Source organism: Aotus nancymaae, unplaced genomic scaffold (assembly GCF_030222135.1).
Source record: "Aotus nancymaae isolate 86718 unplaced genomic scaffold, 86718_ANA_hifiasm-v0.15.2.pri h1tg000004l, whole genome shotgun sequence".
Classification (NCBI taxonomy): Eukaryota; Metazoa; Chordata; class Mammalia; order Primates; family Aotidae; genus Aotus; species Aotus nancymaae.
Genome location: NW_026988415.1, coordinates 8,807,771 through 8,830,652, shown reverse-complemented (window position 1 = coordinate 8,830,652; position 22,882 = coordinate 8,807,771).

Genomic DNA, 22,882 nt, shown 5'->3' with positions numbered 1-22,882 from the left:
GGAAATTTCTTTAGTGTCTAATAATATCTCATGGAATACTAGCATTCTATGAAACACAATTTGGAAAACGCTGGATTAGCCAGTCATATTGGACAAGTTAGTATAAAGTGGAGTGACTTGGCCATATAGCCTTTGTCTGGAAATTCTGCCAAAGACACTCATGCATTAGTCTGGATGATGTGACTTCAATTTTCTAATGGTACACATTTTCCTTCACTAATTTTAAGTTCAGAGGAACCTACCATGAGCAGAGCTTGTGTACTTGCTGAAAATGGCTGTGGGTATAATGCGGTATTTACTCCCCAAGCCTTGGGGTGGTCTGATAGAACCTGGGGCAGCTGGAGTCCATGGGCCAGTCATTTCCTGCCCAAGCAGCCTCATCTATTTATCTTAATATGCTGTACAAACATTATGTTTAAGGTGTGCCACAATGTGGCAAAGGTTGAGAACCAATGATTTTGAAAATGCCACGTTATCTGTTAAAGACTCCAGGCTAGATTTATAAGATAGCTTTTTCTTGTCCCATTTTGTTTAGCAGCTTCAGAAATAGTAATTCATACAGCCGGTGTTAGAAGAAAACATCATTATTGCAAAATATACTACATGGAAAGAAGAATTAGATATTTGAGAATCATCTTTTTTGTTATTTTGCTTATCCAGTTGGGAACATCACATTAATCTGTTTTCCCCTCATGATTAAAACTTTTTGGGATAACAGCAATTACGCATTTATGTGCAAATATCTAGAAGATGAGCAATGTGAATCTATAACAGTAAAGGAGGCATTCAGGATGAGGTGGCAGAATTCCTTAAATAGTCATACTTCATTTCAATTGAAAAACTTTGCACAACTGAAAGAATGACAAAAATGCTATTGTTAAAGAAAAAAAACTATGGAAAGTTATGAATGTCTAAAATTTCCTGCAGTTATTTTTGCAAGGATTGATTCATATTCAGATTAGCTTCCTGCCAGATGGAAGAAACACACAGTAAATCAGCTTTTGCAGGAGAGAAATCAAAAAGAAGCATAAGCTGCTATTTAAAGGGATTTCTTTCTTTTTCTTTTTTTTTTTTTTTTTTGCTATATTAATAGCACATTAACCCTTAGGGAGTGTTATTGCAAGAAGCTAAACCAGGGAGGTTACCATTCCATCCTTCAGGGAGAATAAATATTTTTCAGCCCACTAGGTTGGGGAAAAAATAGCTCCTTGGATTGCATACTCAAAAAGTGTTTCTGTTTAATGATGGTTAAATCTCATGCACTCTAAAGCAGAAATGGAAGAGAAAATGTATGTTAATATGGAATGAATTCCTCCTCTTGCACCTAGTGAGCCCCTGTTTTAGGTAATTGGTCCTGGGATGTATTAAGCATACAGTAGATGAGATGGATCGATGTCCTTGGGGGTGTTCTAAACCAGGTGTGTGGCATTTGGGAGTCGTGCTGGCAGAGCCCATACAGTACCTTTAAGGAGCTCCCTTTATTATTCTGGCCATGTGATCTAAGTGCATCAGAACACAATCATACACGGTTGTACCAGTGCTGGAGACTAGGTTTTCTCTCTGAACCAGGAGTCACACTCCCTACTCAGTTCTCTCTTTGTCCTTCCTTCTAATCTTCAGCTTGTTCTTGTCCTGATGTCTTGGCCTCACAATTTCAACTTTATGCCCTTTTTGTTTCACACGTGATCTAAGCATTCCTTGTGATAATACTCCGCTCTCCACTGTAGTTGAATAAAGTATCTGGGCTGTGACCCTCCAGACTTGATCCATCCTCAAGTGTCCTCTCTCCCCAACATGATGACTTCATGGGGATAGGTTTTCACCTGGCCTGTTTCAACCTTGACACTTTAATGATAATGGTAGCAATTTAGCTATAACATTTGTTTACTGATCACCTACTGTGCGCCAATCTTCTCAACAGCCCTGTGAGAGAGGTATTATTATTATTCCAATTTTATAGCGGAGGAAATCAGGCACAGACAGTTAAGGAAACTGCTCAAAGATTACAGAGCTTATAGTTGACAGAACTTAGCTTCTGATGCAAATGAGTCTGAATTCAAAGCCTATTCTCTTAACCACTATGCTATATCAGAGTCTTAAACTAAAGTGTATCAATTAATCACCTGGGAATGTTGTTAAAATGCAGATTCTGATTCAAATAGTCTGGAATGGGACTTGAGAATTTTCATTTTTACTAGCTCCCAGGACACGCCACTGTTCTTGGTTTAATGTATCAGACTTTGAAGAGCAAGAAACTATATAGGGTGCAGCATTTCAAGAAAACAGATGTTTGAAGATCTCTTCCACCCAATTTCCAGAAGAGATGCCACAAATTCACCGTACCACATTTTTCATGGTATTGGAGGGATGAGAATGCTGGCTCTTTCATGCAGTACCAAAAGCTGCCACCATTTAGTGAGTGCTTTCTCACTTCTAGTCACTGTTGTAAGTGCATTTCAGAAATCAACTCACTTAATACCTACAACAAGCTTATGCAAAAAGTCATACAACTAATAAAAGTGATGGAACTGGATTTATACCTAAAGAATCTAGCTCTAGAGCTCACACATAACCAATATACACTTCTTAAAGCAGAGTGGTCTGAGATCAGCTTAGGGCAGTGGTTGAGAGTGGGATCTGATACTAGTTTTGAGTCAGTGTAACCTTTTTACATGTGTAACCTTGGATATGTTCTTAACATTACTCTGTTTATTTTATTTTATTTTATTTATTTATTTTTTAAATATATATATTTTATTGCACTTTAGGTTCTGGGGTACATGCACAGATCATGGGGGATTGTTGCATAGGTACATACATGGCAATGTGGTTTGCTGCCTCCATCCCCCCATCACCTATATCTGGCATTACTCCCCATGTTATCCCTCCCCAACCTCCTTACCCCCTGCTGTCCCTCCCCTAGCACCCCGAACAGACCCCAGTGTGTGATGCTCCCCTCCCTGTGTCTCTATGTTCTCATTGTTTAACATTGGCCTATGAGTGAGAACATGCAGTGTTTGATTTTCTGTTCTTGTGTCAGTTTGCTGAGAATGATGGTTTCCAGATTCATCCACGTCCCTACAAAGGACAAAACAAGCAGTGGGGAAAGAATTCCCTGTTTAATGAACGGTGTTGGAATAACTGGCTAGCCACATGCAGAAAATAGAAACTGTACCCCTTCTTGACACTTTACACTAAAATTAACTCCAGATGGATTAAAGACTTAAACATAAGACCTAACACCATAAAAATTCTAGAAGAAAATCTAGGCAAATCTATTCAGAACATAGGCATAGTCAAAGACTTCATGACCAAAACACCAAAAGCATTGGCAACAAAAGCCAAAATAGACAAATGGGACCTAATCAAACTCCACAGCTTCTGCATGGCAAAAGAAACAGTCATTAGAGTGAATTGGCAACCAACAGAATGGGAAAAAATTTTTGCAATCTACCCATCTGACAAAGGGCTAATATCCAGAATCTACAAAGAACTAAAACAGATTTACAAGAAAACAACCCCATTCAAAAGTGGGCAATGGATATGAGTAGACATTTTTCAAAAGAAGACATGAGGCCAATAAACATATGAAAAAATGCTCATCATCACTGGTCATTACAGTAATGCAAACCAAAACCACACTAAGCTACCATCTCATGCCAGTTAGAATGGGGATCATTAAAAAATCTGGAGACAACAGATGCTGGAGAGGATGTGGAGAAATAGGAACACTTTTACAGTTGGTGGGAGTGCAAATTAGTTCACCCATTATGGAAGACAGTGTGGCGATTCCTTCAGGACTTAGAAATAGAAATTCCATTTGACCCAGCAATCCCATTACTGGTATAAAGGCACATGCATTCGTATGTACATTACAGCATTGTTTCCTCTGTTTATTTTAATTTCTACCACTTCTGGTGTTTTGTCTAACATGCAAGGAACTTGGAGGTCGTTACTCCTTCCTATCAACATGTAAAGAGCTGAATAAATGGGAAAATCAACCACTATTCTTAGGTTTTAGATTCATCAGAGAAGTGAGGTCACAGGGTAAATTGCCACCCCCAAAACTGGAGACAGAAACAGACAGACAAAGAGAATCACAGGTTACTAGAGCAGAAACCCCAAAGCAGAAACCTCCACAAGAACCAATGCCATAGTAAGAAAACATAAACTACAATTGGTGAAATTCTGGAAGCTCAGAGTGGACAACTCCGAAAGTTAAAAACCTCAGTCATAGGGCTACACTTAGATTTTTGTGAGTTTTTACCTTTTGGAGTTCTATTGGGTCTTCATAAAGAGTATCAGAAAAATCCCCTCATGCTTCAGAAAAAGAATTATTCCAAAATATACCAAAGCATTTTGTTCTTCTTCATAAGGCATGTCCTTAGGAGAAACTACTGTATTTTACTAGCATCTAACCTGCTGGGGTTATTTCAGAACCTAACCTACTTGTGGGAAGGAAAATACCCAATTCCAGCCCCCTCTAGCCTTTTATGTGAGGAAAGGGAGATACTCAACTCTCACTACTCTAAACGTTTCATCCTATCTAAGGGGGAAGAAGCTGAAAAGTACTGGCTAAGTTCACAGTCTAGGGGCATAGGTTCACCAAAAGACAAAGCTAATCATAAAGTTATAGAACACTTCACACCCCACCTTCAAACACATACCTTACCACTACATTATTCAGGGCCAATTTATTGCAGTTTCTCCCACCCAGTAGACTATGTTCATCCTTTAATGAAATATTACAAGGATATTACTGGCAAAACATACAGTTTGAAGAGATTGAACAGACATCAGAACAAAATTAAAATATAGCAGGAATTGTGGCATTATCAGATCAGGATTTTTTTTTAGAACAATTATTATTGTGCTAAGAGCTTTAATGAAAAAAGTAGACAACATGCAAGAACAGATAGATAATGTAAGCAGAGAGATGGAAATCCTAAGAAAGCATTAAAAAGAAATGCTAAAGACCGAAGAGACTGCAACAGAAATGAAGAATGCCTGTGATAGGCATATTAATAGACTGGATGCAGCTGAGGAAAGAATCTCTGAGCTTGAGGGTATGGAATAGACACTTCCAAAACTAAAAAAGAAAAAAGAAAAAAAATACTGAAAAACAACCCCCAGAACAGAATATCCAAGAACTGTGGGACAACTACGAGAGATATAACATACACATAATGAGGATATCAGAAGGAAAATGAAGAGAGACAGGGACAGAAGAAATGTGTGACAGAATAACAACTGATAATTTCCCCAAATGAGTCTCAGACACCAAACCACATATCCAGTAAGCTTGGAGAACCAATCAGGATAAAAGCCAAAAACAAAAAAATGAAAACGAAAATCCACATAGGCATACCATTTTCAAACTGCAGAAAATCAAAGATAAGAAAAGAGTCCTGAAACAAGTCGTAAGAAACAAAAAACACTTATATAGGATCAAAGACAAGAATTACACTTGACTTCTCAGAAACCAGGCAAGCAAGAAGAGAGTGGTGTGAAGTATTTAAAATTTTGGTAGAAAAACAACTCCACCAACCTAGAATTTTTTACCCTATAAAATTATCCTTCACAAGTGAAGGAGAAATAAAGACTTTCTTAAACAAACAAAAATTGAGAGAATTTGTTGCCAAAAGTCTTGCTTTCAAAGAAATGCTAAAAGTTACTCAGAAAGAAGGAAAATAATATAGGTCAGACATTTGGATCTACATAAAGAAATTAGAGAATGAATAAGTAGAAGTAAAATAAAAGCTTTTGTTTTTCTTATTTTAATTGATATAACATATAATGGTTTCTTTAAAAATAAGAGCAACAATGTATTTAGGTATATATACCTATGTATTTATATGATTATGTATAAGTAAAATAAATGATAGCAATGTTGCAAAGGACAGGAGGGAGGAATTAGGATTATTTCATTATTTAAGTTATTCTCACTATCCACGAAATGGTATAGTGTTATTTGAAAGTGGACCTGGATTGGTTGTAAACATATATTCCAACTTTAGGGAAACCACTAAGAAAAGATTAAGAAGGAATATAACTGATATATTAATAAAGGAGAGAAAAGGAAATCATACAAATATTTAGTAATAACTATAAAAGGCAGAACTCTGTGGGGGAGAAAAATAGAAACAGAACATGGGCAACAAATAGAAAAGTTTCAAATGTGTTCAATGTTACACACTTTTAAATATCAATAATCACTTAAATATCAATGGCCTAAATATAGCAATTAGAAGACAGATATCATCATAGTGTATCAAAAATCAAAACCCAGCCATATGTTTTTTACAAGAAACTCACTTTAAATATAACGACATTTGTAGGTTAAAAGTAAAGAGATATAGAAAAATATGCCACACTACCACTAATCAAAAGAAAGTGGGACTATCTCCTAATTTCAGACAGAGCAGACGACAGGGCAAGGTAAGGTATCATGGATAAATTGAAGAATTATATAATGATAACGGAGTCGATTATCCAAGAAGATGTAACAATCTGCTATGGTCTGAATGTTTGTGTCCCTACTCAACTCTCCTCCCAGCACACAATTTAAATGTTGTAATCTTAATTCCAAAATTAGAGGGTACTAGGAAGTATGGCCAAGGTGGGTGATTAGGTCAGGAGGACTAAGCCTTTATAAATGAGATTATTGGCCTTATAAGAAGACCCCAGTAAGATTCCTTTTCCCTTCTACCACTTAAGGACAAGCTAAAAGGCAGGGGGCCAACAAACCAGTAAGTGACCTTCTCCAGACACTGAATTTACCAGCACCTTGATCTTGGACTTCCCAGTCTCCAGAATATGAGATTAATGCCTGCTTATAAACCATCAAATGCATGTTTTTTTTTTGTTATAGCAGCCTGAATGGACTAAGACACAATCCTTAATGTGTATGTACCTAAAAACAGCATCAAAATACATGAGTCAAAAACGGATAGAGTTACAAGGAGAAACAGATAAATTCAATGTTATAGTCAGAGAGATTTTTTTCTTTTCTGTAAAATAGGCATAATACTAGTGTCTATTCAATAGGATTTGTATGAAGATTCAATGAGTTAATGGGTGTAAGGCCCTTAGAATAATACCTGACACATTCTAAAAGCTTGAAAAATGCTGGCCATTATTGTTGCTCTTACTATTATTATTATTATCATTATAGTCTACACGGAACCATTATTATTTTGTATGTTTGACACACAGATCAGTATACTAATCTGTCACCTTTGCTTTTCTTTTGGGAATCTAGTAAAAAGGGAGGAAGAAAGAGGAATATAGAGGCATTATAAAACACACATCACAGAGAGAAGCCGTTAATTTTTCCACCTCTACCCTTGACATGACTGCTGCCAAACTGAAGGAAGAAAGAAAATTGTGAAGGAAGAGATCAATAAAAAATATTCTTTTCTATCTTCTTTCCCTGCTGTTGGAATTCAACCCTTAGGGTAACATTATAGCAAGATTAAGGATGCAGACGAAATGGGTTTCTTATTTAGTACCTCACTCATGCTGCCCTTTGTCCACTCTTGGCAGAAATACTGCAGAGTAGTAGTTGAGGTGCCACATAAATTCATGAGGAAATTAGAAAGGTGATATGGTTTGGTTCTATGTCGCGCTCAAATTCCATGACAAACTGTAATTCACAGAGTTGGAGGAGGGGCCAGGTAGAAGGTGATTTAATCATGGGAGCAGACTTCTTCCTTGCCGTCCTTGTGATAGCGAGTGACTTCTCACAAGATTCGGTTGTGGTAAAAGTGTGTAGCACCTCCCCCATCTCTTATTTTCCTGCCAGCTACTTGAAGACGTGCCTCTTTCCTCTTCACTTTCTGCCATGATTGCAAGTTTCCCGAGGCTTCCCCAGTTATGCCTCCTGTATAGCTAATAGAACTGTGCATCAATTAAATCCCTTTTCATTATGTACTACCCAGTCTCAGGTATGTCATTATAGTAGTGCAAGAACTAATACAGAGGGTAAAGATAAATTTGGGGTAAGAAAGATAAAAAAAGAGGGGTGCAATATATATTTGTTTGTAATAAAGACAGTATTTTGTTACCCTCCCATTTTTTTTTTTTTTTTTTTTTGAGACAGGGTCTTGTGCTGTCGCCCAGGCTGGAGTGCAGTGGTGCGATCTTGGCTCACTGCAACCTCTGCCTCCTGGGTTCAAGCGATTCTCCCGCCTCAACCTCCTAAGTAGCTGGGATTATAGGCATCTGCCACCATGCCTGGCTAATTTTTGTATTTTTAGTAGAGATGGGATTTCACCATGTTGGTCAGTCTGGTCTCGAACTCTTGACCTCAGGTGATCCGCCCACCTTGGCCTCCCAAAGTGCTGGGATTACAGGCGTGAGCCACTGCACCCAACCAGTATTTTGTTATTCTTAAGGGAAACAAAATTCATGCCTGGAAGAAGCTTTTGTTATTGTTGTTATTGTTCTCTAATTTTTGTGCATGAAGTTTCATTTTATAGATAGCAGTGCCCTTGTGATAAGAAGCAAGGAGGTGCTAACATTTATTGAGCACCTACTATGGGAAAGATGCCTAAGCTTAGACTGCCCCTAAACAAACTGGCAAGTTAAATTTTGTCCATTTCATATACGATAAAACTAAAGTGCATCTACGTTTAAGTCAACTGCTGAAATACACATAGTAAGTAAACTGTATATCTGGGATTCAAATCCAAACTTGTCTGATTTCCAACCTCTGATGTTCCCATACTACCGTCATTAAATATATATACACACACACACACACACACACACACACACACACACACACACACACACACATATATATATATATATATATATACCCAAAGAGAAATATGGAGTCCCCCTAGAAAGCCAGAGGATGATATAAATTGTAATTCTTCATACATGATGAGCCTTTAGACTATGGGTTCTGGTCCCTGGTGCCTGGAGAGTTTGGTACTGGTCAGAGGTCATCTTTATTCAAAACTCTTTAGGAATGTCAGGTTGACTCCTCTGAGACCAAACAGATTGATACAGCAAAAAGAACATGGAGTTGGAATCTGACAGTCCTAAATTCCAGTCATTGTTTCATAATTTCCTTGTCTACAGCTTTAGGCAAGTTTCTTTGGCTCTCTGAGCTTCAATCCCCTTATAATTCTCTTTTCTAACTTCCTTCTTCCTAATCTTATGTGGGATACATGAGAGGCATCTTCTTTTTATCTTTGGTCAGTTTCCTTGTGTGAGTTAAATATTGCCACAATAATTATGTGTAATAATCCTCCAAATTCTACGGCTTATAGTTGTCTATTATTTTCATCAATCTGTTAATTGGCTGATGTCTCTGCTTCACTGGTATAGCAGCTAGGGATATTTGTCTCCAGATCTGTTTCGTTGGACTCAGATTGTAAAGTGAACAGCTACTCCAGGGATTCTCTTCATTGCAGAAGCAAAGAAGGGCAAGCAGAAACATGTGAGTACTCTTAAGTTATTGGATCAGAACTGGCATACTCTTATTTATGACCTGTTCTGTTGACCAATGCAATTCACAAGGCCAAGCACCAAGTTAAGGGAGACAATGTACATTTTCTGTTCATCAATGGCATCGCCAAAGTGTAGTTGCAGGGGAGGGTGAAGAAATGGGCTTGACAAATCAATCCCTCTACGTTTCTAAGTAGTTGAAGTTTCCTTTATCCTTCTCGGGCTTACTATTCTGCTTCACTAGGAATAGAATTCTTCAATTTCCTGACTTCCTACTTACAAGCTTTATGTATCCATACTTACCAACCATTTTCTCTTTTCTTTGTCTCAGATATGCCATTCATTCTGTCTTTTGAATTGTATTCCCTTCTGGCTGCTCTCAAAATTATCAGTTATCTTCACTGTCTCCCATATTCTCAACTTATATGTCTCTGTTGTCCTCATCTTTTGAAACACTATAGTTTCCCCCCTGCTTAAACAAAATAAAACTAAGAAACCAAAAAGTGTATTTGACGCAACATTTTGCCTCTAGAAACTCCCCTACACCTCTCTTTCTTTCCTCAGTCAAGCTTCTAGTTATTCCATTTTCCTGAATTTCACTCATTCCTCAATACATTTAAATCTAGCTTCCGCTCCCCTCAATTTGCTGATAATGTTCTCTAAAATATCACTGTAGATCATTCCTTTCCTGAGATGCTCCTATTGTGCTTTACATGCTTTTACACTTTTCCTGTGCTCTTCTTACATCATTGTATGTTGTTCCTCAATTTCTTTCACTGAATTCTTTCCCGTTTAATTTTTAAAATGTTGTTTCCTAAGGCCTTCATCTTATTCATTACATTTTCTACAAATTATCTAAGCTTTTCCCTTAGTTTTAATTATGTGTAAATGCTTCCAAAGCCTTTATCTTTTTTTTTTTTTTCTTTGAGACGGAGTCTCATTCTGTTGCCCAGGCTGGAGTGCAGTGGTGTGATCTCAGCTCACCACAACCTCTGACTCCTGGGTTTGATTCTCCTGCCTCAGCCTCTCAAGTAGCTGGGACTACAGGTGTGCGACACCATGCCCTGCTAATTTTTGTATTTTTAGTAGAGATGGGGTTTCACTATGTTGGCCAGGCTGGTCGCAAACTCCTGACCTCATGATCCACCTGCCTCGGCCTCCCAAAGTGCTGGGATTACAGGCATGAGCCAACGCACCTGGCCTCCGTTTATCTTAAGTTAAGATAACTCTCTTGACCACCAGATACTTCCAAACAGATATCACACAGAAATAAACCCAACCTGTTCAATTATAAATCCACTAACTCCTACAAAATATACGCAAATTCTTTTAGTTCATACAGAATTAATATTGCCAGCTGTTCTCATCCAATCTGCCAAGCAAAACCTTACACTTATCCTTGCTTCTTCTTTTTTCATCTTTCCACATCCAACTAATCACCAAGTTAGATTCAATTGGAATAGAACCTTCACTACCACTGTCATGTGTTGCTTTATTGTTTTGCTTGGTTGCTTGGGGCAGGAACCATTTCAGTAGCTTCCTAATTGGTCTTTTTGCCTTTGCCTTTTAGGGGTAACACTTTTAAAAAAAATCAAGTGCCCACCAGAGTACTTAATATACCAAGCTTAGGTGCTCAGTGTCAGTTTGGTCTCCCCTTCTCTCTCATTCTTAAGGCAAACCCACAGAAGTGGGTTTGGCACAACATGAAACTCATGAGTGGATGAGTTGATTCTTCTTTTAAGGTTTTTCTTTGAGCCTTATCATGTAGAGATTTATTCTCTAAGATCCTTCTATGTTTCTTTTAGTTCATATATAATTAGTATTGTCATTAATTCTATAATTAATAGAAATACTAATTAAAGAATTGTAATCCATTAATTATAATTCTTATAAATTAATTATATTCAATATTCAAAACAATATTGCTATGTTTCTAAGCCATCATGGTTTTCATCTTTAAGGGGCTGCAGGAACATCTCTGTTTTGTTATGGCCAATGAACAAACAGTTGAATCAACTCCCTTCAAACAAACATCGAGGATCTTTTATACAGTGTGCTCTTCTGCATCTCTCTGTGTAGAACTGAATCACACCAGCCACAAGGCAGACTGGGAAATGGCAGCAAATAATATTGTCATCTTCATTTTCTCAAATGAAAAACATAATTGCGAAGCCAGCCAGTAGTTTTAACTTTGGGTGGTAATGTACCCAGCTTGCAACTAAGGTTCTGTGACTAAGGAAGAAGAAAGAAATACTGAGAGGCAACCAGCAATCTCTGTATGCCCAGTACCTAGCAAGCTATCTGGCCTACTGACAGGGCCCAGCAAATGTTCTAAGATTGAAGGTTTCTTAATGTACTTTTAAAAAATAACTGATCTTCATTTGCCAAAGTGTTTCTGAACCACCAACCTTCCCTTTGTGACTTTTAAATCTGACCTATCTTCCATGTGTTGCTACTTACGAAGCCTTAGCTTACTTTCCAAAAGGGTTTTGTTTTAGTTTGTTTTCAAAGTGAAAATTAGGTTTGTTTCTGGAATCTCTGGCCTTCCACTTACTTTTTGTCTGGATCTCACTGTACTCACCATTTTTCCACTTCTCCTTAGTCCTGCTCTCAGGATAGGATATGATGAGCACCATCAGCATGATTAAGCTTAGAGTATGACTTTACTCAGAGTTAATGTATTATTAGGCTCCAAAGCCTTAAATTAAAGAAATCTTCCAATAGCAGAATTTCATGGCCAACATAATTAGTTAATGGAGGTGTTTGTGGATGGGGTTGGGGCTACTCTGAAATCACAGCCTTCTCCCTGGCCTGCTCCCATCCTCAGGATGGGTCTGGTCTATACCTTGTAATGGTATTACTATTATAAACAGTGATTATTTAACAGTCTTTTCTTCCGTTTGGAAATGCAAGGTACACTGCACTGGTTGCCCAAGTGACTTCTGCTATCATGTTCAGATGGAGTTCAGTTTCCTTCAGTGGCTCCCAAATTTGTTATTTTAATTAGTCAATTCATATCCCTATTACTGGTGATGAATTACTGTAAAAATATCTTGTTGACTAAATAAATTTTGAAACAAATTGGAGTCTGAAAGTGAATTTGTTTATAAATCTAGACCAAAATTGAATTAATTTGAAAAAATGATAATGTTTAGGACAACATGAATTTTGAATATGTAATAATGAAATTAGACAACCTGAACAAAGGTGATGTTAGAAAAAAATAGGTTACATGAAGAAATAATAATGACTAGTGGATAAAATTCATAAAAGACATGCTGCTCATTTTGACTACTGATTTAAAATTTGAAATGGCAGCAAATAACATTATCTTTATTTTCTCAAATGAAAAAATAATTGAGGATCCAGTTTAATTTATAAAGCATGCTGAGATTATGTCTAGTAGACTGCTTATATTGTCTTCTTAGAAAGCAGGATAAAAGATCTCCTCTATTACAATAAATATTTAAAAGAATTAATGCCACTGTTGGTTCTGTATTTTTTTTCCATTAAGATTTTATGGAAGTCTTTTCTTTTGTTCCATCCTTGGCCTTTTCTTGTTGGCAGAGGTTGAAAAGAGAGTCTTTATTTAAGGAAAAAGGCTACATAAAAGATATTCTGGATGCAGTACTAGGCAAAATATATCCTTGGGCTCCTTACTTTTGTTTAAATACGATTGATGAAGTATTAATTTCAGATTTACAATGCTTCAATTGGCATTACCTGGTGATAAACCCACTAAGTGAAGAGTAACAAGAAAAAATACTCAAACTATTACATTGACTTGATGCTGGCATAATTTTAAGTCAGTAAATTTCTCATTATTTTTATGTTAGCCAGATAGACATGGATTTGAATCTCAACATTGCTACTTACTCTAAGTGGTGTGGGCTGAATCTTTGAACCTAGTTCCCCATTTGTAATGTAAAAATGGTCTGACTTAACTTATGGAGATGTTCTGATGGTTAAATGGGATACTTTTTGTAAAATATAGGTATTCCATAAATACTAACCCCTTTAAAGCTCCCATCTTCAACCAGGCCTTCCTTTCCTCACAGATAAGCAATATTCCTGATATTTAAACAAATAAACATATCTTCTATAGTTAAATGGATGATATCCACATCAAAGTAGGTCTTTTAGGAGACTACTCACCTTCTAGTGATATATACAACATTCAAATGGTATCTTTAGCTGCTGTTTGAAAATTCATTTCTTGTCATTCTCCACACAAGTAAACCAGTTTTATTACTTCAAGACTAACATTTTTAGCAAGAAGCAAGGAGTAAACTTATATAACCAAGTTTATTAAGCTTCTTCACATGTTTTTTTTCGGTGTGTGTGTGTATTCCCATCTCTTCTTTTTCCCTGGGACTCCAAAGATATATGTGTTATAAAACTTGATAATGCCTCCAATTCATTATGACTTCATTTTTTCAGTCTTTTTTTCCCCCCTCTGTGTTTTGGTTTGGATAGTTTCTATTTCTATCCCTTCTAGCTTCCTGATCTTTTTTCTATAGTTTCTAATCAATTATTAATGCCATTCAGTGTATGTTTTATTACATACATTGTACTTTCACTTCTGGAAGTTCCATTTGGCTCTTATTTCTAGTTTTGTCACTACTACTCTCAAAGGCATAGAATTACCTATATAATCTAATGTTACAACTTAAACTTGTTTCAATTATTTTGTACTCTTATTGGAATTTGCTACTTTTCTTTGAGTACTGATCTTAGACCTCCCTTGTTAGTACAAATCCTCTCTGGAAGAAGTACTGCTTCTTCATATTATCTATCAGTGCTGTAACAATACACATTTGGATGCAATTTTATTAATGTCTGCCTTGTGTAGTAGATTGTATGTTCCATATGGGTAGGGAATTACATTTATTTTTGACCAACGATACTTCTTCAACACTTAGCACATTGTACTGCCTGGCATATTGTTGGCACTCAAATATTTCAACAAGGCTTCCAAGAAACTGAAACACCTAAAAATGTATACTCAAATGATGTCTATGTGAAGCCTTCAGATTTAAAAAGATTTAAATTCAGATTTTAAAAGCTCCAGAGTTTACAGTGAATAGCCTCACATGGAATGATCATGACCATCATGGATGATGATGTCTGATTTTATAATTTTTCAGAGCTTGAAAACTGTAAATTGTAAAAAGTCCTATAAGGCATATATCCAATTTATTCACAGATTTTGCTGTTTGTGAAGTACATTTCTCCGAATTAAAAAAGCAGACAGCTGTAACAAACCATATAATATATGCATAATCACATTTCCATGTAGTCTTTTTGAAATACACAGAATTTTAACTTTCTCTCATGTTAAACTGAGAAAAGTAAAACTTTCTTCTCAGGAAATCAAGAAAGGTCTTATGCTACTTAATTAGTCTTTGTTTTAGCTGACCAAGCTAAATTTTAGACTTTAGAATTGCCAGTAAATACCATTATTATAATGATGTACCATGCCATTACATTACATCATACAATGCCATTACAGTCATCAGTATTACCACCACCCCACCAGCACTGCCATGTACTGAATATCTGTTAATGCTCAGGTCAGTACTGTATCCATATATACTATTCGCAATCATTAGAAAATTCCTACATGGTTGGTATTATCTCCATTTTGTAGTCTTGGACAGTGAGACCTAGAGTTGCTAGTAACTTGCCCAAGATCACACACCTAGCAAGTGTCCAAGTTGGTATTTAAATCAACCAATAAAGATCAGAAGGATTAGGTTTTATTTTTCCTGGTAGTACGCACATAACATAAAATTTACCATTTTAACCAATTTAAAATGTAAAATTTAGTGATATTTAGTGCATCACAATATTGTGCAATCATCATCAGTATCTAGTTCTAGAATATATTCATCACCCTAAAAGGTAACTGTATACCTGTTAATCAGTCATTCCCCATTTCCCCATCTGATTTTGAGTATTAATTTTGTAAACTCCAATTTTTCATTTCTATAGATTAAGGGGGTACATGTGCAGGTTTGTTACATGGATATATTATGTAATGGTGAGGTTTGGGCTTCTAGTGTACCTATCACTTGAATAGGAAACATTGTATCCAGTAGGAAATTTTAATCCTCATCCCTTTCCCTCCTTGCTCCCTTCGGAGTCCCCAAGTATCTATTATTTCTATCTTTAAGTTCACATGTACACACTGTTTAGCTCCCACTTGTAAGTGAGAACATGCGGAATTTTATTTTCTGTTTCTGAATTATTTCACTTATGAGAATGGCCTCCAGTTCCATCCATGTTGCTGGGAAAGACATGCTTTTATTCTTTTTTATGAGTACATAGTATTCCATGGTGTATATATACCACATTTTTTAATGCAGATATCTGTTGACAGACACTTAGGTTGATTCCATGACTTTGATGAATAGTGCTGAAATAAACATAGGAGTGCATATGTCTTTTTGGAGAATGATCTTTTTTTTCCTTTGGGTAGATACCCAGTAGTGAGTGGGATTGCTGGGTTGAACAGTAGTTCTACTTTTAGTTCTTTATGAAATCTCCATACTGTTTTCCATAGGAGTTGATCTAATTTACACTCCCACCAACAGTGCATATGTGTTCTCTTTTCTCGACATCCCCACCAGCATCTGTTGTTATTCATTTTTTAATAGTAGCCATTCTGACTGGTGTGAGACGGTATCTTACAGTGGTTTTAATTTGCATTTCTCTGATGATTAGCGATGTTATGCATTTTTTATATGTTTGCCGGTCATTTGTGTGTCTTCTTTTCAAAAATGTCTGCTCATGCCATTTTGCCTACTTTTAAATGGGGCTATTTAGTTTTTTCTTGTTAAGTTGTTTGAGTTCCTTATAGATTCTGGATATTAGTCCTTTGTTGGATACATAGTTTACAAATATTCTCTTTCATTCTATAGGCTATCTGTTTACTTTGTTATTTCTTTTGTTAAGTTTTTAGATTAATTAAGTCCCCTTTGTCTATTTTTTGTTTTTATTGCATTTGCTTTTGAGGTTTTAGCCATAAATTCTTTGCCTAGGCCAATGTCCAGAAGAATTTTTCCTAGGTTTTCTTGAATTTTTCTAATTTTATGTCTTAAGTTTAAGTCTTCAATCTATCCCGAGTTAATTTTTGTATATGGTGAGAGATATCGTTCTAATTCTATGCTTCTGCATATGGTCATCCAATTTTCACAGCACCATTTAATAAATAGGTATCCTGAAACATTTCTGCAGTCGTTTATTTGTTGTAATAAATTTTGGTGGAAATTTTAAAGGATTGTCTATATGTAAGATCATGTCACCTGTGAAGAGAGATTGATTTACTTCTTCCTTTTCAATTTGGATAACTTTATTTCTGTTTCTTTTGTAATTGCTCTTCTCAGAACTATCAATACAGTATTGAAAAGCAGTGGGAAAAAATGGTTATCCTTGTCTTGTTCCTAATCTTAGGGAGACTGCTTTCAGTATTTCACTACAAGTATGATACTAGGCTTGAGTTTCCCCCAGATGCTCTTTATCATGTTGAGAAAGTTTCTTTCTATTTCTAATTTGCTGAATTTTATTTTAATCATGAAATTGTGCTGGATCTTGTCACATGCTTTTTCCTGTATCAGTTGAGACTCATGTGTTTGTTTTTCATTCATTCAATTACTGTGGTTTATTACATTAATTGATTTTCATATTTTACCCATTTTTTGACTGGATCATATTTTGAAACTTGCTTTCCTTCTTGGGATACATTACACTTGGTCATGTTGCATAATTCTTTTAATATGCTGCATTTTTTTTTGATTTGCTAGTATTTTATTGAGAAAATTTGAATTTATATTTAAATGAACACTGGCCTGTGTTTTTCATTTATTGTGATGTCTTTGGCTTTAGTGTGAAAATAATGATGGCTTCATAGAATGAGTTAGGAGGTGTTCCCCATCTTATTGTTTAGAAGACTTTGAGAAGGACCGATGTTTATACTTTAAATTTTGGTAGAATATTTACCAATAAATCCATGTGGTTTTGGGCTTTTCTTTCTTATATGTTGTTTGCTTATGGATTCAATTTCTTTACATGTTGTAGTTCTATTCATACTTTCTATTTCTCCTTGAGTTTATTTTGATAGGTTATGTGTCTCTAGGATTTTGAGTCTTCTCACATTTTCTTGTAGATGGCTGTAATAATGATTTATCAGTTTATTAATCTCTCCTAATAATAAACATTTGATTTTCTGTATTATGTTTCTATTTTCTATTTCACTGATCTCTGCCCTTATCTTTACCATTTCCTTCTTTCTGAAATTATCGGGTTTCATTTGTTTTTCTCTTTCAAGTCCCTTAAAGAGGTAAGTTAAGTTATTGATCGGAGATCTTTTTTAAAAAAATACATGCGGATCTTCTCTTTTTCTTTGATAATCTAGCTTGGAGTCTATCAATCTTATTTATTTTTTCAAAAAAACCAACTCTTGGTTTCATGGATTTTTTTGTATAAATTTTAGAATCTCAATTTCATTAAGTTATTTAATTTTAGTTATTTCTTTTCTTCTGCTAACTTTGGGATTGGTTTGTTCTTTTTTTTTTTTTCTCTATTTCCCTTAGGTACAAAGTTAAATTGTTAATTTGAGACTTTTATAACTTTTTGATGAAGGTGTTTAGGGCTATAAACTTTCCTCTCAACACTGATTTGGCAGCATCCCAGAGATTATGGTAAGCTGTGTCCCTATTTTCATTAATTTCAATGAATATTTTTTATTTCTGCCTTAATTTATATGTTCACTCAGGAGTTTTTCAGGAGTCAGTTGTTTAATTTCCATGTATTTGTGTTGTTTTGAGATACTTTGGTATTGGTTTTTATTTTTATTACACTGTGGTCTGAGAATGTAGTTGGAATGATTTCAAATTTTTTGGATTTATTGATGCTTGTTTTATGAGCAAGCATGTGCTAGCTTATAATACGTTCCATGTGCAGATGAAAAGAGTGTATATTTCATGGTAGTTGGGTGGAATCTTCTGTTGATATCTTATGAGATCCAACTGGTCAAGTGTAAAGTCTAAGTCCAGAGTTTCTTTGTTATTTTTTTGCCTCAATGGTTTCTGTAATGCTGACAGTGGAATGTTGAAATCTGCCACTATTATTGTGTTATTGTCTGTGTCTTTTCATAGGCCAATAAGAACTTGTTTTTATCAATCCAGGTGCTCCAGTGTTGAGTGTGTATGTATTTAAGATAGTTAAGACTTCTTGTTGGATTGTACTCCTTATCATCATATAATGCCCTTCACTGTCTTTCTCAATTTTTATTGGTTTAAAGTATGTTTTATCTCATACTAGAATAATAACTTCTGCTCTTTTTTGTTTTCCATTTGCATGGTAGATCTTACTCCACCATTGTACTTTGAGCCTATGGGTGTTATTGTATGTGATGGGTCTCTGGGTGACAATGGGTAGCTGAGTCTTATCTTTTTATTCAGCCTGACACTCTGTGTGTTTTAAATGAGGCATTTAACCCATTTATATTCAAGGTTAATATTGATACATGTGATTTTGATCCCGTTAGGGTTTTGTTAGCTCATTGTTATATAGACTTGATTGCATAGTGGCTTTATAGAGGTGGTGGGCTATGTGCTTAAGTGTGCTTTTGTGGTATTCAAAATACCACATGTGTCATTCTTTTGAATCCAGCTTTTGCATTCCCTTAAGGATCTCTTGTAGGCTAGTCTAGTTTAAACATATTCCTCAGCATTCACTTGTCAGAGAAGAATTGTATTTCTTCTTCACTTATTAAGCTTAGTTTGGTAGTATATGAAATTCTAGGTTGGATTTTTTTTTTCCTTATGAACACTAAAAATAGGTCCCCAATCTGAACTGGTTCATAAGGTTTCCGCTAAGAGAGCTGCTGCTAACCTGATGGGGTTCCCTCTGTAGGTGACCTGTCTCTTCTCTTTGCTGCATTTAAGAGTTTTTCTTTTGCATTTACCTTGGTGAATTGGATGACTATATGCTTTGTGAGTAGCTGTCTTGTATTGTATCTGACTGGGGTTCTCTGTGTTTTTTGGACTTGCATGTCAACCTCTCCAGTAAGATTAGGAAACCATACAAATACATAGAAATTAAACAATTTGCTCATGAACGACCTTTCAGTAAAGAATAAATTTAAGGTAGAAATCAAGACATTTGTTGAAATGAATGAGAACCAAAATACAGCATACCAGTATCTCTGGAACATAGCTAAAAAGTGTTAAAAGGAAAGGTTATAGCACTAAATGATCACATCCTAAAGTTAGAAAGATGTCAAGTATCTAGAAAAACAAGAACAAACTGACTCCAAACATAACAGAAGACAATAAATAACTAAAATCAGAGCTGAACTGAATGAAATTGAGGCATGAAAAATTATACAAAAGATCAGTAAACACAAGTTGGTTCATTGAAAGAATAAATAAGGTAGACCATTAGCTAGACTCATAATGAAAAAAAGGGAGAAGATCCAATGAAACTCAATCAGAATTGACAGAGGGGTCATTACCACTGACCCCAGAGAAATACATGAAAAACTCTCAGAGGCTATAATGAACCCCTGTATTCAGACAAACTAGAAAACACGGAAAACCTAAAAAAAAAAAAAAAGAATATATTCCTGAGAACCTACAACCTCCCAAGATTGAACCAGGAAGAAGTTGAAACCAGAAATAGACCAATAGTGTGTTCTAAAATTGAATCTGTAATAAAAAGCCTACCAACTAGAAAAAGCCCAGGAACAGAAAAATTCACAGCCAAATTCTACCAGACATATAAAGAAGTGCTGGTGTCATTTCTACTGAAACTATTCAAAAAATTGAGGAAGAAGGACTCTTTCCTAACTCATTCTATGAGGCCACAGTCATTTTGATACCAAAACCAGGCAGAAACACAAGACAAAAAGAAAACTTCAGGCCAGTATCCTTGATTAACATAGATGCAAAAATCCTCAACAAAAATTTCAGTTTTTTGTTGAATCCTCAACAAAAAAAATTCAATATACAAAAATCAATACTATTTCTATACATCAGCAATGTCCAAGCTTAGTGCCAATCAATAATGCAATTCCATTCACAACTGTCACAAAAGGAATATAATATCTACTAATACAGCTAACCAGGGAGGTGGAGAATCTCTATGAGAAATACAAAACACTGCTAAAAGAAACCATGGATAACACAAACAAATGGGAAAACATTCCATGCCCATGTGGAAATGGCCATACTGCACAAAGTACTTTAAAGATTCAATGTTATTCCTGTCAAACTACCAATGACATACTACACAGAATTAGGAAAACCTATTCTAAAATTTTACATGGAACAAAAAAGAACCCAAATATTCAAAACAATCCTAAACAAAAAGAACAAAACTAGTGGCATCACATTACCTGACTGCAAACTATATTACAAGGATACAGTAAACAAAACAACGTGGTACTGGCACAAAATCGATACCTAGGCAAATAGAACAAAATAGAGAGCCTAGAAATAAGGCCACATACCTACAACCATCTGATCTTTGACAAAGCTGACAAATACAAACAATGGAGAAAGGACCCCCTATTCAATAAATGATAATGGGGGAGCTGGCTAGCCATATGCAAAAGATTGAAACTGGATCCCTTCCTTAGGCTATATACAAAAATCAACTGAACATGGATTAAAGATTTAAATGTGATAAAAGAAAAACTTCAGCCAAATTAAATTTAAAGGAGTTTAATTGAGCAATGAAGGATTTGTGAATTGGGCAGCCCCGAAAGTCAGAGCAGATTCTCTGAGACCCCAGGAGTGCCTTGCGGTCAGAACAAATATATAGACAAAAAAGTTAAAGTGATGTACAGGAATTGGAAATGAGGTACCAAAACAGTGAAACTGATTACAGCTTGGCATTTGCCTTACTTGAATGCAGTTTGAACATTCAGCAGTTTATAAGTAGCTGAAGTATGGCTGCAGGGATTGGCCAACACTCAGATATTGTTACAGGTGTATACCATTAAGTTAGGTTTTCAATTTTGTCTGACTGTCCATAAGGTTAAAGTTCGTCCACAAGGACTCAAATATAGAAGTACAGAATCCTTCTCAGGCCATATTTAGTTTGCTTTAACAAACGTAAAACCTAAAACTATAAAAACTCTTTTAAAAAATCTGGGAAATACCATTCTACACATAGGTCTTGGCAATTATTTCATGACAAAGATGCCAAAAACAATTGCAACAAAAGCAAAAATTGACAAATAGAATCTGATTAAACTAAAGAGTTCCTGCACCGCAAATGAAACTAATGAAAAAGTAAATAGACAACCTACAGAATGGGAGAAACTATTTGCAATCTTTGCGTCTGCCAAATGTCTAATTTCCAGAATCTATAATAAACTTTAATATTCAAGCAAAAAATAAAACAACCCCAATGAAAAGCAAGCAAAAAACATAAACAGACCCTTTTCAAAAGAAGACATACATACACCAGGAAGCAAATGAAAAAAATATTCAACATCACTCATCATTGGATAAATGCAAATCAAGACCATCTCACACCAGTCAGAATGGTTATTATTAAATAGTTCAAAACAACAGATGCTCGTGAGTTTTCAAAGAAAGGGGTACGCTTATACACTACTGGTGAGAATGTAAATTACTTCAGCCACTGTGGATAGTGGTTTGGCAATTTCTCAAAGAACTTTAGAGAACTACCATTCAACCCCAAAATGTCATTACTGGGTAAATATCCGAAGAATATAAATTTTTCTACCATAAAGATACATGCATGTGTATGTTCATTGCAGTAAGAGTCACAATATCATAGACATGGAGTCAACCTAAATGCCCATCAATGGTAGACTGGATAAAGAAAATATGGTACATATTTTCCATGGAATATTATGCAGCCACAAGAAAGAACAAGATTCTGTCCTTTTCAGCAACATAGATGGAGTTGTAGGTTATTATCCAAAGCAAATGAACATGAGAAAAGAAGACCAAATACTGCATGTGCTCACTTATAAGTGGGAGCTAAGTACTGAGTACACATGGACACATAGAGGAGAACAATGCACATTGGGACCTACGTGAGGGTAGACGATGGAAGGAGGAGCGAGGATCAAAAAACTACCTATTGGACCTATGCTTATCACCTGGGTGATGAAATAATAAAAAACCAGTGCCATGCAATTTACCTATATAAGAAATCTACACAGGTATCCCTGAAAGGAAAATAAAAGTTTAAAAATATATATGTAATCTGCTGAATTTCTGCTCTCATGAAATTAATGACTTTGTTGAGATCTACACCTTAATTACATCTTCATTTTTCCCCCTAGTATTGTAATACAATGTGTAACTTCTGTTTACTGGTAAAAATACTGTCCATTTCTCTCTAATCAATCAACTTTCTAATAAAGTTATTTAGCATT